At 40.5% G+C, this 15,884-nt stretch overlaps 1 long non-coding RNA gene across 1 annotated transcript; it reads right to left on the bottom strand.

Moving 5' to 3' along the window:
* Positions 1-8,134: 8,134 nt before the first annotated feature.
* Positions 8,135-15,801, bottom strand: LOC132075045 (uncharacterized). The gene is made up of 3 exons (XR_009418706.1): positions 15,778-15,801; positions 14,879-14,953; positions 8,135-8,286 (listed from the first exon to the last, which is right to left on the bottom strand). It is a non-coding gene; the product is annotated as an uncharacterized LOC132075045 (long non-coding RNA).
* Positions 15,802-15,884: the final 83 nt, after the last annotated feature.

Raw genomic sequence — 15,884 nt, 5'->3', positions numbered from 1 at the left:
TCATAAAGGACAGCTAATTGACTGACAGACAAACCATCAAGACATCAAATAAATGTTGGTTCTTAACAGCTTTTTCGTGATTAACAGTCAGGTTGTAAATTAGAATCCATGTCTCCCACTGCCCATCCTCAAGTCCTAAGAAAAAGAGTTAAGTTACTGTTAATTTACATAATAAACAAGGTTCTGGGTCAAATCTTACTCTAAATTTTGAATCACATAACTTATTTGGAAATATGAAGAGAACTGGGGGTCTGATTAGCGCCCAATGCATACTGGGAAGAAGCTAACACATTGCAAAGTAAGAGAATTTTGAATAATTTAAATTTTAAATGTTAGTTTAAATTGCAAAGATCATAGAATATTGAGACCAGGGTAAAGGAATGTTGGAAGGAAGACCTTCCCTTTCTCAAGGAGGATTGGGTTAGAGAACATCTAAACAAACTTGACATCCACAAATCCATGGGCCCTGATGGGATGCATCCACAAGTGCTGAGAGCTGGCAGACCTCATAGTGAGGCTGCCCATGATAATCTTTGAGAAGTGCCAGTGATCAGGACAGGTGTCTCAGGGCTGGAAGAAATGTCACCCCTCTCTTCAAGAAGGAGAACCCAGGGAGCTACCAGCCAGTCATCCCCACCTCAATCCCTGGGAAGAAAACAGAGCCTCATTCTGGAGGCCATCTCTCCACAGGGAACACAAGAAGGTGGAATCAGATGGATTCACTTTGGGTTCATCCTGCTTGGCCAACCTGATTGCCTTTTATGATAAAATAACTGCCTGGAGAGGTGAGGGGAGAGCAGTGGATTTTGGGATGTTGTCTGCCCCCATTTCAGCAAGGCTTTGGACACTGTCTCTCACAACATCCTCACAGGCAAACTCAGGAAATGGGGACTGGATGAGTGAACAGGGAGGAGGGTTGAGAACTGGTGTGCTCTCCACAAGTTATGGAGGAAGAGTTTTAAAGTATTTAATGAAATAAATTATTTACCAGTAAAGCAACTGGGACAATTCTAAATACTTTCATAAGATAAACAGCTAAAATATTTTATCACAGGCACCACATAATTTATATCTAATATTCAGAAATTCATAATTATTTCCTCAGTAAAATGTTTAGTTCCTAATGATTCTGTATTAAATAAATGTCTTATTAATTTTCATAAAAATAAAGTACATACTTGGAAGTAAATTGTAATTACATTGTGTTATCCAGCATTTTCTTGAAGGTGGACTATTTCACAAGCTTTCATTTTTCATGGGTTATTTTAACTCATTTTTTCCTGACAACTATAAATGATAGGCACACCTATAAATTACTGTCAATATTTGTAGCAGCAGATAAGCACCAGTAAACTCAATTTAGAGCCTTATCTCAAGCCTGTTAATTTTTTTTGATTCACCCACATCTCTGAATTCCTGTCAGCATGAACTTAGGAATGCTTCCCTTTAAGTGATACATTCTGGGTGATCCTTGCTGCTCTCCTGCCAGCCTTGTCATTTCCCTCTGTTCCAGAACCACTATCCAGGTCAACCCTTTTCTTGCTGAATGGAGCTTGCAAGCTCCCTGCACCACACTGTGACAACTAAATCCAGTTAGGATTTAGTCATGAGCCAGATCCATCCCTCAGCATGCAGCTCCATTATTGCTTCATGCATCAGACATGTCCCTCTTGAACTGCAAGAGCAAGAGAATTAATTGAATCAATTTTAACTTGGAATTTTCTCTCTAATCTAATTTCAAAAGGTTGTTTAAAAAAAGATATGACTGGTGTTTTGTAATGCTGTAAGCTTGTTCCCCCCCCATAACAGCCTTTTAATTTCATTGGAATTAGTTGCATAAAGCAAACTGGATTTAACTCATGCTCCTCATGTTGATTCTGTGGATGTTTAGCTTTAGATATCTTGTGATTTTTTTTCAGTGAGTGTCAATATGAAAGATGCCAAGTACATGTTATTGAAGGTACTTCAGCAATATCAGTGAGATGGCAAATAAGTGTTGAGTTGAACAGGAAGAACTTATTGTGAGGTGGTAGGCTGAGGAATTCCTTCCCAGAAGATGGAGCAGAGCTCTGCTCCTGGGATTTCTGAAAGTAATTTCAGTGCAGGAGCATGAGAGTGAGTGGGTCTCAGTAGTCAGGGGAACACATTACACACTGGAGCAAAGTTCTAACATATTCTATTCTTTACATCAAATGCTATTTGCTGCCTTAGTGTCACACTAAGAAGTTGCATTTAATGGCAAATAAAATGATCTGTGTTGCTTTATTTGTTTTGTCATAGTTCTGTAATTGATCTCTTTGCTAAAATAGAGCTGTGTTCAGGTATCAGGGAGATGTGAACTCACCCTCTCATGATGACCCTGCTTATTCTATTTTTACAGGCCTACTCTATTTTTTGTTACTTGTTGGGTTTTTTCTGTTTGCTTTGGTTTGTTTTTTTGGTAATTTGTTCTCATCTACAAATGGATACATAACTGGATTTGGACCTACATTCAGTACTCATGGACCTTATTCCCTTTATATTTTCTGTTGAGATCGGTATTCTGATGTGACTTGTGGAGCTACAGGGTTATAAAAGCAGTTTGAGAGAGGTGTCTCACAGGAGCTGAAGGAAGGAAAAAGCCCAAATCTAATCAAAACCCCATGAGAGCTAAGCCCCAGCCTTTGGTCCTGCTGTTCTTCATTTTTTGGATTTTATTCCTTTTGAAAGGAATTTGTGGCCACTTGGGGAATGGGAAGCAGACAGATTCAGAGATGACCTCTGCCTCAGAAAGTGGTGATTACTGCAATTTGGGAAGATATGCAGAGAAAGGGGGACTCAATACCTGCCTTCTCCTTGTTCACTTTATATAAACACTCATTAGTTTTGCTTTAATCACTGTGACTTTAAAATAACATTGTTCAATGCTTATGAGATCTGTTCACCTGTTTTTATGCTAAAACACTTTGATGTTAATCTAAACCCAGAGCATAAATCCATAAACAAAGTAAAATTCAATCACTTTCATTTGCAGAGATATTCACCAGAGAACAGAAACCAAGGCAGCACCTTGGCAAATGAAATCCTTAGGCAGCACCCTAGAAACCCTTAGGCAGCACCTTCCCAAAGAGATTTTGCAGGACAAAGGCAGAAAAAACCCCAAACCCAAGGACACAGCACAGTTAAAACCTTGCAAACACAACACCCAGATCCACACAGACCTTGGGAAAATAGTTTTTGTGCAGAATCTCTGCACCTTTGCACAGCACAGGGCCCTATGACCTGATTTTTGGAAGCCTGTATCTGAGGCATGTGATTTGCTCAGCAAATAATAATTGAGCTGCTATTTTAAAGGAAGATTTTCCCTATCCTGAGGATGCCTCAGGAGAATCTCAGCACTGGGCTCATCAGCGTTTTTGCAGAGCTGGTGGAGGCTGCACTGCTCTCCTGCACAACTGGGGTGATTAGTGAAAGGAATCACTGCTTCTGTTGGGCAAAAGAGACACCAGATATCCAAGTCTTGTGTTCTACCCCCTCTGAGACCATCTTTTTCCTTCACCATTCCTTCCAAATCATTATTTTTCTCTTCAAGGACTGAATCATGGCGCCCTGCCTGTGTCCTTGTTAAGATCTCAGCTAGAAAAATGCTTTTGCTTAAGAAAATAACATCATGGGAAAGGCCATGGCAACACAAACACTTGTTTTGCCAGAACACATTTATACTGGATGGGTGGATAGTTCAGATGGCCATGAACACTTAATAAAGATCATTTTTCTAGTAATTCCCCAAGGCACTTCCTTCAAAAAAACTATTATGGAGAGACAGGCATTTCAGTGGAAAGTGCCAGACTTGAAACAAATATGATTATCTTCTTTTAATAATCTTTCCTGTCACCTTAGCAATCTAGGGAGGGCAATTCCTAGTCTAAATAAATTGGATTGTATTATGCCTTTTCAAATCTTCAGTCTTTTCTAAGTTTTATTTTGCATCCAAAATCCTAATAACAGCCTGTAACACATTTACATTCCTGCATTCTTGCATTCTTGCCTCTATTTTGTTGGGTACACAGTATTCCTTTTCTTTTTTTTCCCTCCTCTCTCTCCCTTTGGTAATATGACCATTTTGCATTTTTCCAGATTTGGAAAAACAGGAATGTTTTCAGCCTTCAAGTTAGTGTTAAGGAACAAGAACAAAAAAGGCACCTCTGGCCTTCAGGCACAAATTTAGAACATTAAACTACATGCAGAAAGAAGCAATATGAAATCTTGGGTGAGGAAGTCAAAACTGTCTAAGAAATTTCACAGACTGAGAGAATTTAAGGGCAGGATGGAACAACAGCTCTCTGATTCGTGAAGGCAATTCCATTTTACCCATTCATTACCATGCTGAGATCCACAGCTCTGTTCAGCTGAAGCTCTGCTTCAGGAAAGGTACACTGCTGCTTTGGAGTGACAGCATCAAGAGGTGAACAATCAGCACCTTCCTCAACACCTATTAATCACACACACTGATAAATAGCACACAAGCTTCTCATACTTTGAATTTGCTGCTTTCCCCCTACTGCCTTTGGCTCTCATTTTTACCTCTTTCCACAATATTAAAGTTGTGTTGTGATAACTTCACACAAAGGAATTCTTTGTGGAGCAATCTCCTCACCCTTGGTGCACAGATCTGTCCAAACTGCACCAGGGTGTGCCCCCCAAACTGCTGTGCTGGATTTCGTGTCACTTGGAGCACTTTGCTGCTCTTCATGTGGATAACCCAAGAAATACACTGTGCATTTTCCTGACGCCTCCTAAGTCACTTGTTACAAGTAGATACATTTATCATTTCACATTGTCTGGAGTTATCTAGAACCTGGCTTTGAAAGCTCCAGGCAGAGTCTCTCCTGTCCAGTCCACTTGCTCTGGTCTCACTTCATGCAGCTAATTCAGACTTCCTGTCCCATGTTTCCAATTTTTTGAAGTTTTGTTCCCCTGAAGAAACATTTGGAGTAAAACACTCCTCTAACTTCCTTGTCTTACTTGGTGAAACTAAGATTTAAAACAAAGTACTCCCTTTCATTCCTAATGTCAGACAGAAAGGCTTTCCTAGCAGATGTGGATACACATTCATGTACAGGTATTAAAAACACACCTGAACATTAAAAACAGGGAGATAAATTTCCATTACATAGATAACATTCCCTCAAATATCACAAAAAATTATATTTTTTTGATCAGGGTAACTTTTATCTGCTCCTGAATCATGACAATAAAAGAAGCAACATTTCTGTAAAATCATTTTAGTTCCTGGTCTTTCAAGGATTGAAAATCCTGTCTGTGGACTGTGTGGGAGACTGACAGACTCATGCACACCAGCTCAGACAGCCTCTCAGGGCAGGTCTGAGAGAGGAGGCTCTGCTGCCCTGTTCTGTCCTTGTTGCACAGCTTGTTCCTGTCGCACAGCTCAGGTTCTTGTCATTTCCCCTGCTCCACAGCTCCTGCCACACATCTGGAAATAACTCACTTTTCCTTAAATCTGTCACAGTATTTAAGTCTGCTTAGAGGACAGAAGTGTCTGCCACAGGGAGGGAAACAACCAGCAGGTTGCTCTGTCCTGTTCAAACCAGATGCAAAACCCAGTTCTTTTAAAAGATCCTCAGAGTGAAATGTCAGAGTTGGGCTCTGACAGATTGGGAATAAGTGAAGCAAGCAGTGAAAAGGCTGGCAGAACAAACATGGCCATGATGTGGGGAAAATACTGCCCTGGCACTGGGGATATGAAAAGTCATTCTGCAGAGAAGGCCAGATTCCATGTTTAACAACTGCTTGCCTGAATTGAGGACTCTGTGATGCACTTAAACCAGCAAGGTGCACACTGATATCAGTGGGGTACAGGCATTAAGATCTACAGGATATCCTATCCTTTTGTGCTGCTGTAGCTCACTCAGGCTTACAACCACCATCTTATCTCAGCTGAGGAAACATTCCCATTTTGACTGTTAATTCTGGCTTTGATTTTCTCCTTTAGAGTTTTCCTTTTGTTGCTATTCATTCCCTGTCCTTTGGAGCTTTCCTCCCTTTGATAATTCCTCTTTCTTCTCATTCTTAATTCTAATTGCCTCCAATCAAAGTTTTGCTAAGCATTCCAAGTCATGTAATTGGATTTTAGAGTTAACTGTTCAAAGATAACTAATGTAATTCAGAATGTTATTTTAAGTGGCCTATTTGTAGAGCTCTGAAGAAAATGCTGCAAAAGTGTCCAATGAGTTCATGTTTAGAATATTGAAATGGATTTTCTTCTCTCCTGGGAAGGTGATGGGTGTAACCACTGTAGCATAAGCTATTCCACAATAGTTGCCCTTAAATATCTAGTTACAGCTTTTAGAAAAGCTCATTTTATGCCATGAGAGCTCTATCAGTTGATTTCCTTGTGCAGACAGAAGCTTTGTAAACAGGACAGCTTGGCACAGGACCTGCTTTAATGTAAACTGAAAGTCTGGAGAAACTGGATATATCATGGGTTTGTGCACTACATCAGCTGGGGAGAATGGAAACACTCCACTGACTCAGACAGGTCTTTTCTGGTCTCCTTTCTCTAAACCACACTGTTGGCTCTCCTCTGCCCCTAACTGTGATATTATGAACTTTCTGGCCTCCAGCTCTTTGTTCTAATGATTAAACAAGACTAACATTTTTTTGAGGTCACAGTGATAATATGATAGTCCCTTTGAAGGGATTCAGTAAATACAATACAGCAGCAGTGCACTGTGGTATTATCAGGGCCTTAATTTTGACTTTTTGGCAAAATTACCAGTGAAGAAACACTGTTTTAAAAAACTTAAAATGTATAGTGGACAGAAGAACCACCAATAATAACCAAAACAGGTTTATAAAGCACAAGACTCAGTTTTCTTTCCTGACCACACTGGGCAACCACTGAAAGGAATCCATCTGTTGAGTGATTCTTAGAATCATGCCTCTCCTGCCTAAGATGGCCATCCAGAAGTAGCTTCCAAACGAAGTACGATAACTCTGACTCACTCTGAGATTCCTGGTAAGCAGCTGATTTTCAGTAGTTACTGCTGGCCATGTGGGATTGGCTCCAGGATTCTTAGGCACCTATTTGGAGATCTGATTAAACCCTTCTGTTGCTTCCTCTTATGGACTATAAAGAACACCAGCTTAAATTTAGCCCCTATCTTTCAAACATCCAAAGCTAGGTCAGGCCAGCTCCCATGCCCGAAGTTTGCCCTACCTTTGAATTATACATATTTTAGATTGCTAAGTGCACATTAGGATTTAAATTAATCACTGCATTATGTCTACCAAATTTGCATGATTAGACTAGACTTGGACAGGAATAAAAAATAAAAAAGAAAAAGAAAGAAAGGAAGAAAAAGAAAAATTATTACGGGACACTGACTTCTGCCATAGACCCAGGAAGAGGTGGTTTGTCTGAAAACATCAGTGGCTCTCCCTGGTGTGATACCCCCTGTCCTCTGTCCTACATCTGCCATGCCAGCAGAAGCTGACAGGTTGGCCCAGTCTCTGCTTTGATGTCAATTTTTTCTCCATAGAGCAGCAAAATTCTCTTTAGTCTTTTTGTTGAGTAGTTGATCTGCAATCACCTTCCTAGGTTACATTAGGAGAATAAAGCCAGCCCAATTATTTAAACATATAACAATCGTCTTTCTTTGTCTCTAGAAGTTATCCAAAAATGCAGAAAATGACCATGTGAATGTGTAGTGGGGAAAGGACTGTGGATGACAAATGTGAAGAATTATATCTGAGCTCAGCATGAGACATTATGAGGAAAAAAAACCAATGTAAATTGTGAGCTGTGTGAATGTGTCTTGTGTGCATGCCCTGAAACAGCAGGCAAGGGAGCAGCACAGATATTGGAAGGTTCTAAATGCCAAGCAGAAATGAAAATATATAACTGAAAATGATGATATATGATGATATATGGCTGAGCATAAATATAAGCAAACCTTTTTGTCTAGACTTGAGTGTCTCTAGTGAAGTAATGGAAATCACCACATGCAATTTAACACTGTCAATTCTGGCACCCATAACTGTACATTTTGTAAGAATCAAGGGCTCCCAGGGATTAATATGAAATATTGTGAGTTGTTTTCTCTCTCTGACCATGAAGACTGTACCTGTTGTCTTGCACACACAAGTCCAAACACCGTGGAATTGTAATTTTTAAACGCTAGGTGGCTCCATTGGATTTTTAAACGCAGCTTTTCCCACGCTTGCACAGAGTTTTGAAAAGTAAATAACCTTCAGAGTGTGTTCCATTGACAGTCACAGATACCACTAAAAAAAAGAAAAGAAAAAAGAAAAAAATAATAATTGTCTTTATCCTTTGAGCAATGTGGAACTGATAGCCAGTACAAGGGGCAAAAAGGCTTTCAGTTCCTCCCCTGTATTATACGGAATTTTCACAGTTAATTTTGTCCACAGGATACCTGCAAGTGCCTAAGGATGGAAAACAAAGGGTTCTGGCCCCTTGCATGGAGAGAGTTGGCAAAAGTGGTTTTAAGCTGTTGATAGCTCTTCCAACCTTTTGCACCTATCTGTGTCACACTGGCACAAGGAAAAGTCATGGCAGCAGCCATTCCTTCCTGCTGCACTGCAAAATGCTGGCAGGTTATCTTGAGGGATGGTGAAGTTTACTCTTGCTCTTTTAGCAAATATCCAGTTTCGGTACCAGATTACTAAATGAATGTTTCCATACAGCAAATTTACCTTTTCCCATTGTTTTGGAGTAGCAGATATAACTAAAATGTATCCTTCATTCATATGAAGAAAAACTAAATTGATCTGAAAAAACAAAGTTGAAGCAATGCCAACATGATAAGTTCATTTTTTAAATCATCTACTCATTTAAGTTCTAAATTCCTCTGATATTCCTTTTTTTTTTTAAACAAAAGGTTGTTGAAACTGAGAAATTAAATATTAGGGAAGGCAGATATTGAGTTCAACACCTCTTCTTGTCTTCCCCTTTAGTCTAGATTTGAGAAGCCTGGCTGTTTCCCTATCCTCAGCTAACTGTAAAGGTGGTGATAGGAATAAGCCACTCAAACACTGACTAATCCTGCAGGTCACCTTCCATTCCACACCTTCTGCCATCTGCTCCAACCTCTATTGCTACACTCCAAGAGATTTATCCATGCTGGAGCTGCTCCCTTTGGAAATCTCTTCTTTTCTACTACATGATCCAGCAAAGAGTTTATTACATACAGAGACCCTCCCAGAGATCCTGGGCTTTAGGAACACATGAAAAAGGGAAGGGGTATGAAAGTGTATGGTCAAAAATGTCCAAGTAGAACAAAGCCCTCAGCAGAGCACTCCTTTACACCAATCCTTCAAGGTGTCCATGAAATTCAAGGCCTTTCCATGGAGAAACAAGGGCAAGGAAAAGGGGGAAAACCCCTGAAACTAATATAAACCCAAGCAACCAAAAAACCCCTGAGCAAACCACCCACCCCAACTTATCAGGGTAACTAAATCTGAAAGGGAAGTTGTGCAAAGCTGCAGGATCAGAAATCAGTATAGAGGGAGTTGAGTAAGGCATCAAGCACAGAAGCCCTGACAGCATCTACTGCTCCATGACAGGATCCCAAGTGATGATCCCACCTGATGGTGCTCTGCCTGCACATGAGGGGACAAGCAAACAGCAACAGGTCCCAGCATCTCTGCAATCTTCCCTCATATCTGCTACAGACAGAGTTCTGAGCTATGGGGCTCTTTTCTTCTAGCCCTGCTGGCACTGAAGTGGCTTGGAAATCTGTCTTTGGACACAGGCATTGGAATCAGGTCCTTCAATTGTGGCTGCAGCTGAAACACAGATCTGGAGGTCACAGAACTTTGTAACATCTCTCTGTCCACACTGATTAACTTCACTCCGTGCAGTAACTGGAAATTAACAAAGTCTTTCCTAGACTCAGAATAGGGGACAAATACGACGTAAGTATGTGTGCTGTTTATTTTAATGGAAGGAAATGTCCTGCAGGTTAAGGAGGAGGCGGGACTTTCACGAAACGCGAGTGGAAAGAGCCACCGCAGCGAAGAGCCAGTGCGGATGGAGCCAGAGATGCTCCAAGCCCGCCAGCACCGCCTTCCCCTCCCTTAATGTATATCCGCGCCGGCATCAACAGGGACGGCTCCGCCAGGGGCGGGCGGTTACGTAAGGGAAAATCTGCATTCCTTGCGTAACTCGGCTCTTTACATAACCCCGGCCCCGGCCCCCGAGCGGGGACAGCGGCAGCGGCACCCGCGGAGCGGAGCGGAGCGCCCGGCACTGCCCGCCACACCGCAAAGGAAACGCGCTGGTTCTGCCTAAAGGAAAGGAAAGAAAAAAGATGGGAGATGTCCCAGACTGCAGATTCCCATAGCTGATAGGTTAGATGGGCTTTATGGAAAGAAGACAGGAGGTTTTGAACTAGTTTTTCATATGGAATCATGGAAGCATCAAGTTTGGAAGAGACCTTCAGGATCATCTGGTCCCCCATAATGCCAGCACTGCCCTGTAACCCCTAAGCCACATCACCCAGACACACCTGGAACACCTCCAGGTGATTCCACCACCTCCCTGGACAGCCCATTCCAACATCTGACCATCCATTCCAACATCTGACCATCCAAACAGTGAAAACATAAATACAACACAGGCCTGGCCACAGCGATTTTACACAGGCAGATTGGACAAAACACTTCCCACTCCCAGTGAAAGTTTAAGTTTCTGCAGGAGAATGAGAGATTTTTCTGTTGGACTTCTTGCCAACTCTGCTTGCTTAGCACTAGGCAAGGAACACAGAGAAAGTTTATTTGGGCTGTAAATGGTCACTAGGAATCCCCATGTACAAATGAACTCAGGTTGGAGGTTGCAGAGTTTCACTGACACTTGGGAAAGGAGAGCCTTGAAAAATACACTTGTAAAACAAAGAGAAGATGGGGGATAATTTGGGGACAGGGAAAGCTACAGTTCAGCAGCACCTTGCCTGGAGTTGATGTAAGGACAAAAGTTCAGCAACACTTAGCCCAGGGTTTATTTAAGGATATGTGACCTTTGTGTAAAGTCATGTTTAAACCCTATCTTGCATTTCCCAGTTCCTGGGCAGTTACGTGCTCCATCTGCATCCCACAGATACCTGTTCTTTGGGAAGGAAACTTCCAATGTGAGGGCCAAAGGACCCAGATGCAAACTCTTATCACAAATGATTACAGAAAACTTAATGGCCAATAATAATACAAATGCAGAACTGAGTAGCACTTAACTGTTTGCATTTCCCTACAAACATAATATGTAAACTAATTCTAAACATACAGGTTAGATTTCTGTACTGATTTTTGCAGGAATCACCTAATTCAGAATACTTTTATTTTAGGGTTCCCCAAAACAGACCACAGAGTTCTCCTCTGTGAGCTGTAATTACACTGTTTTATTATTTATCATGCACTGCCAGTGTCTAATTTATTAGAGTGTTGCTTGCTGAATATTTTATTTTATGTGCATTCCGAGCAAATAAAATTCCTCTTAAAACAAAGTTGAGTAAAAGGGCATTGTACATCAGAGTTATGCTTTAAAACTATTTCCACTACATTGAAATGTAGTAGAGATAGATTTGAAATGTAACTTTCAGAAAATTCTGTTTTATAAATCAGATTTAAGGTCACTCAGCTACACGTACAGGTTTATCTGCTGCATTCAGATCTCTCCTTCTTTGAACAGCTCCAGAATTTCAGATAAATTATGTATAAAGTCAGAAAAAGTCAGACTTCCATCTGGGGTAACTACTTGCAAAGTCCAAGCTAAGCAGGTTTGAGACAAACAGGTTTTAAACCAGCATTTTACACGGCTGTTGTGCCAAAGGCAGTTAGCAGATGCCAGCAAAGAATTTGCCAAGTGGCTGGAAAGAAATCTTTCCAAACATCCACATGATGACTTACAATTCCAAACATATCAGAGTCCCATCTTGCTTGTAAACCTTTCTTGTGCAACAAAGTATTACAGTGTATTCTATTTATAAACTGACAGAAAACTTCTTTTATGTTGCTTCAGACTCTAATTATTAGGACTGCACTAATTATTAGGTACTTTCCCAGTTTATTTTTAAAGCAGTGGCTGAACAGTCACATCCTTTTGCAATTTCTGTGGTTCTCACTTCCATTTCTGGTTTATGTTTGCATACTCCATGTGTTTTACCTTATAATAATTATACTACAGATCAATTATACTCACAGGGATCCTTTCAGAAGGGAGAATGTCACTTGGCTGAAAACCCCCCAGGAAGTGGATTCCACACCTAGAAATCTCAGTTCTAATGTCACTACAAATACTTTAAAAAACATTTTGCATTTTATATAAGCCTAGTAGTATCTTGTATGTACATATTCCAGCTACTGAAGATGGAGTTTATGGAAAAGCATGGTCTAATCAAAATTTCTCCTCTTAGTTCTCATCTCATATCCCACTTTCTGGGATGGCCTTGAACAATCTCCAAAACACAAGAAATTTGTTGTTTTTATTTAGAGTAGGAGACAAACTTCTAGATTTACAAATTCTTCCTTAACTCAATACTGAGAAAGACCAAAACATCTGTACCAAGAGTTCTTAGCTGCTCTAATTCAATTACAGGACTGAATACTCATATGCCCAATTCATTTCTGCAAGCTTTTTGAAAAGCAGTGGATAAGAAACATGATGCTTTTTGATTTACTGACTTCATGAAACTGACAGACATGATTGGCTTTGTATCATTCAATCATTCAGTGGAGCAATTTTCCCAGTTTATGAATTAGTAAAATTTCCTATATTATTTGGTTTAAAAAAGGAATCATTCTTCCTTTACAGTGAAGAATATTTGATAACACAATTCAACTGCATTTCACATTTGGCAAAAACCTCCCCTGTAGCTTTTGGAGATAACTTCATTTAACTGTGAGGGGTTTTTTTCTGTTGGAATATCAGTAAGTCTTCAGTAAGTAAATGCACGTGTGCCAAGCATATCATTAACTGAACTGATTGAAGATCAGAAAAACAATACTAGATCTAAGATCACTTGGGTGCCACTAATGGGTACTTTATAGAGTGAAACATTTCATTTGATCCATTAGTGTTTTGCTGTTATCAATACCACAGGCAGTTGTATGAATCTATTTACAAAATGAATTCAAACTCCTTTAGCTTTTAAGGCACTGCTCAAATGAAAGCAGTCTCCTACAACAGCTGAAACAATTACAAGTGAAAATGAGAGACCATTTTGATGAATATGCATTCCAGCAGTAATCATCTCCCAGACAAGACTTGTCTGTTTCTAAAAATAAATGTTAATAATACAGATGTAAATTTAGGGGAAGTTTATTATTTTATTCCATTCCTCTGTAAATGTTGACATTTAAAACTTTTACTGCATTTCCTCTTGTTAAAATAGACAGACTGCAGAAGAGAAAATACCATGTGCACTGAAATAATCATGAATGTATTACTGTCACCAAAATAGTCTGTAAAGTAGGACTAAAAGTAAGTTGAAGGCATACTAGAAATACATATTTTAAAAAATAATAAAAATAAATGTGATCAGCTGTAATTTGGTAAAGACATGGATAACTTTTTCTTGTGTAGCAAGATTTAAAAGACTAAAATAAACACATTTTTACAAAGTGCAAAATTTACCTGCAGTGCTTGCTGCACAACAGAAGTGAACCAACACCCAGGTGGCTTCAGAAAGTACTGACATTTTACAGTGGAAATCCCAACATTTAAAATAACTCCGGAGACACTTGCACTACTTTCAGCATGTGGTGTGTAAAAGTACAGCCTACCTACAAACAGGGCTGGCAGACAGGCTCCTCATGGGGCAGACAAGGTGCTGAGTGGCATCACTGAGGCATTCTAAGGTTTAGTGGTTGAGGTTTTGTAGGTGCCAATGGAAGAGTACAAACAACAACATCTGTGTCTATTTCACCGTCAGCTCAGTGTTACTGCCATTCCCTAAGCATGCATGTGAACTGTTCATTAGGAGAGCAGAGACTTGACAGGAAACTGGACCCACCAGTCAAATGTTTGCTCTTAGGTAATTGACCATAGTAATTGTTTCTGCAAAATATGAGAGCACTTGAAGTATTTTCTTGTTAATTTGTTGCCATTACCCTACCCTTACAATCCATCCTGCTCTTATTAGAGATCTTGCAACAGTATTTTCTTAATGCCTCAATTACTGTAGATGCATTTACTCAGCTATGATGTCAGTTTGCTTTTGAAGTTTTCCCATTTGTTACAAAAGGAAAGCTCATTTAAACACTCATGGTCACCTACAACAAGTGCCCTGTACTTAGGGATCCTATACACTTAGGGATTTGTACTTCAGCAGTCAGAGAAGCCTTTTCTTTGCTAATGCATTTTAAGTTCTCCTTTCTAGCTTTGCCAACATGTGAGCTCACACTGCAACGTTCTCTCTCTTCACTGGGGGCACGTGGAGCTGCCCGTTTGTGTGTAACAAAGCTGAGAAACAGTTATCTCCCAAACCGTTATTTTTTCACTGCGGTTGGCACAAAGTCAGCACGACACGGAACTCTGCCAAGCTCTTGCATCCCACAGAAGAGATTAAATCAAGTGCAGAGGCAAGGCTGATGTGCCAAGCTGAGGACAGAAAACCAAAAGGCTGTGGGACACCTGAATCCAGCAGGCAGGGCAGAATAATGATACGATGGACACCAAGCTTAACCTTCCAGACAAACTGCCCTGATAGCAGTTTGAGCAAGTTCAGACAGCTGGCTGGGAGAAAGGAAAGAAGCAGAACTAACAGGAATTAAGGGGTGTATTGAATGGCCAGCAGCAACAGGTGTGCTTTACTCACATCTCAAATGGGCAGGGCAGCTGTGAGTCACAGGTACAGACACTTACAGTATGTGGTTTCCTGGGTGGCAGATATTTTGTCAGGGTGTTGCCAGCAGCAGCTGATGAAGACATCCAGAGTTACTGTGGGAAAAGCACGTACACGCAGCATAAGTCCTTTCTCCATGCTGAGAAACAATGCCTATTTTTGTAGTATTAATATTGTTTTTAAATATTTCTTTTATTATTATGGCTGACTCATTTTTGAATGCTTTGGATTGCTATGTGTCTCATACAACAGCTGTGGCCATAATTCTTAGCCTTTTTTATGACCACACCAGGGTGAAGGGGCTGCCACTTGTCTAAGAATCAAAATATCCGCTCTTCTTTGCAACTCAGACTTTTTGGATGGAAAACTCCTTTCTTTTCACTTCATTTCTTCACTAGCTGTGTGAAGTAAAGGAGTTTCCAAAGCCAAAATCCCCTGAGGTTTACACATGGAGCATTTCTATGCCTACCAAGCTGGGGGGACACAAAATTACCTGCTCCCTCAGTTTTGGGACATCTATCTTTAACTCTGCTCGCCTTTTTACACCAACTACTTTCACTCACTGAATTCCCAGTGCTTTCCTGCATGGTAAAGATACTTTTATATCTAAATGTTTTCAGGTTAGTCCCCAAGAATTGTAACCCAAAGTCACAAAAAATGTCCCTAGAACTTTCAGCTTCAGGGCCCAGAATCTCTTGAAATAAGGTCAAATTATTTTACATGTTAATATCCTCATTCCTGCTGAGTCACGCTGGGTTTGAGCTTCAATTATTTACTTTGGCCTATGCACCCGGAAAATTTCTTGGGGTTTTGTTTGTTTATTTTTTAATATAGATGAGCACCTGGACCGCGTTGCTACACTGAAGGGCAGACGCTGTTGAAAACACTTCTGATTGGGACACATCGCCAGCACACTTACCGGCTGTCATTCTGCACTGGCCTCACGACTTTCTGGTCTCGAACCCAAGTTCTCTACATTAAAGCGCTTTTGGAGGAGTTTTGAAACAGCCGCTCGGGAAGGCGGCA

Source organism: Ammospiza nelsoni, chromosome 6 (assembly GCF_027579445.1).
Source record: "Ammospiza nelsoni isolate bAmmNel1 chromosome 6, bAmmNel1.pri, whole genome shotgun sequence".
Taxonomy (NCBI): Eukaryota; Metazoa; Chordata; class Aves; order Passeriformes; family Passerellidae; genus Ammospiza; species Ammospiza nelsoni.
This window is presented reverse-complemented; position numbering and strand designations above follow the sequence as displayed.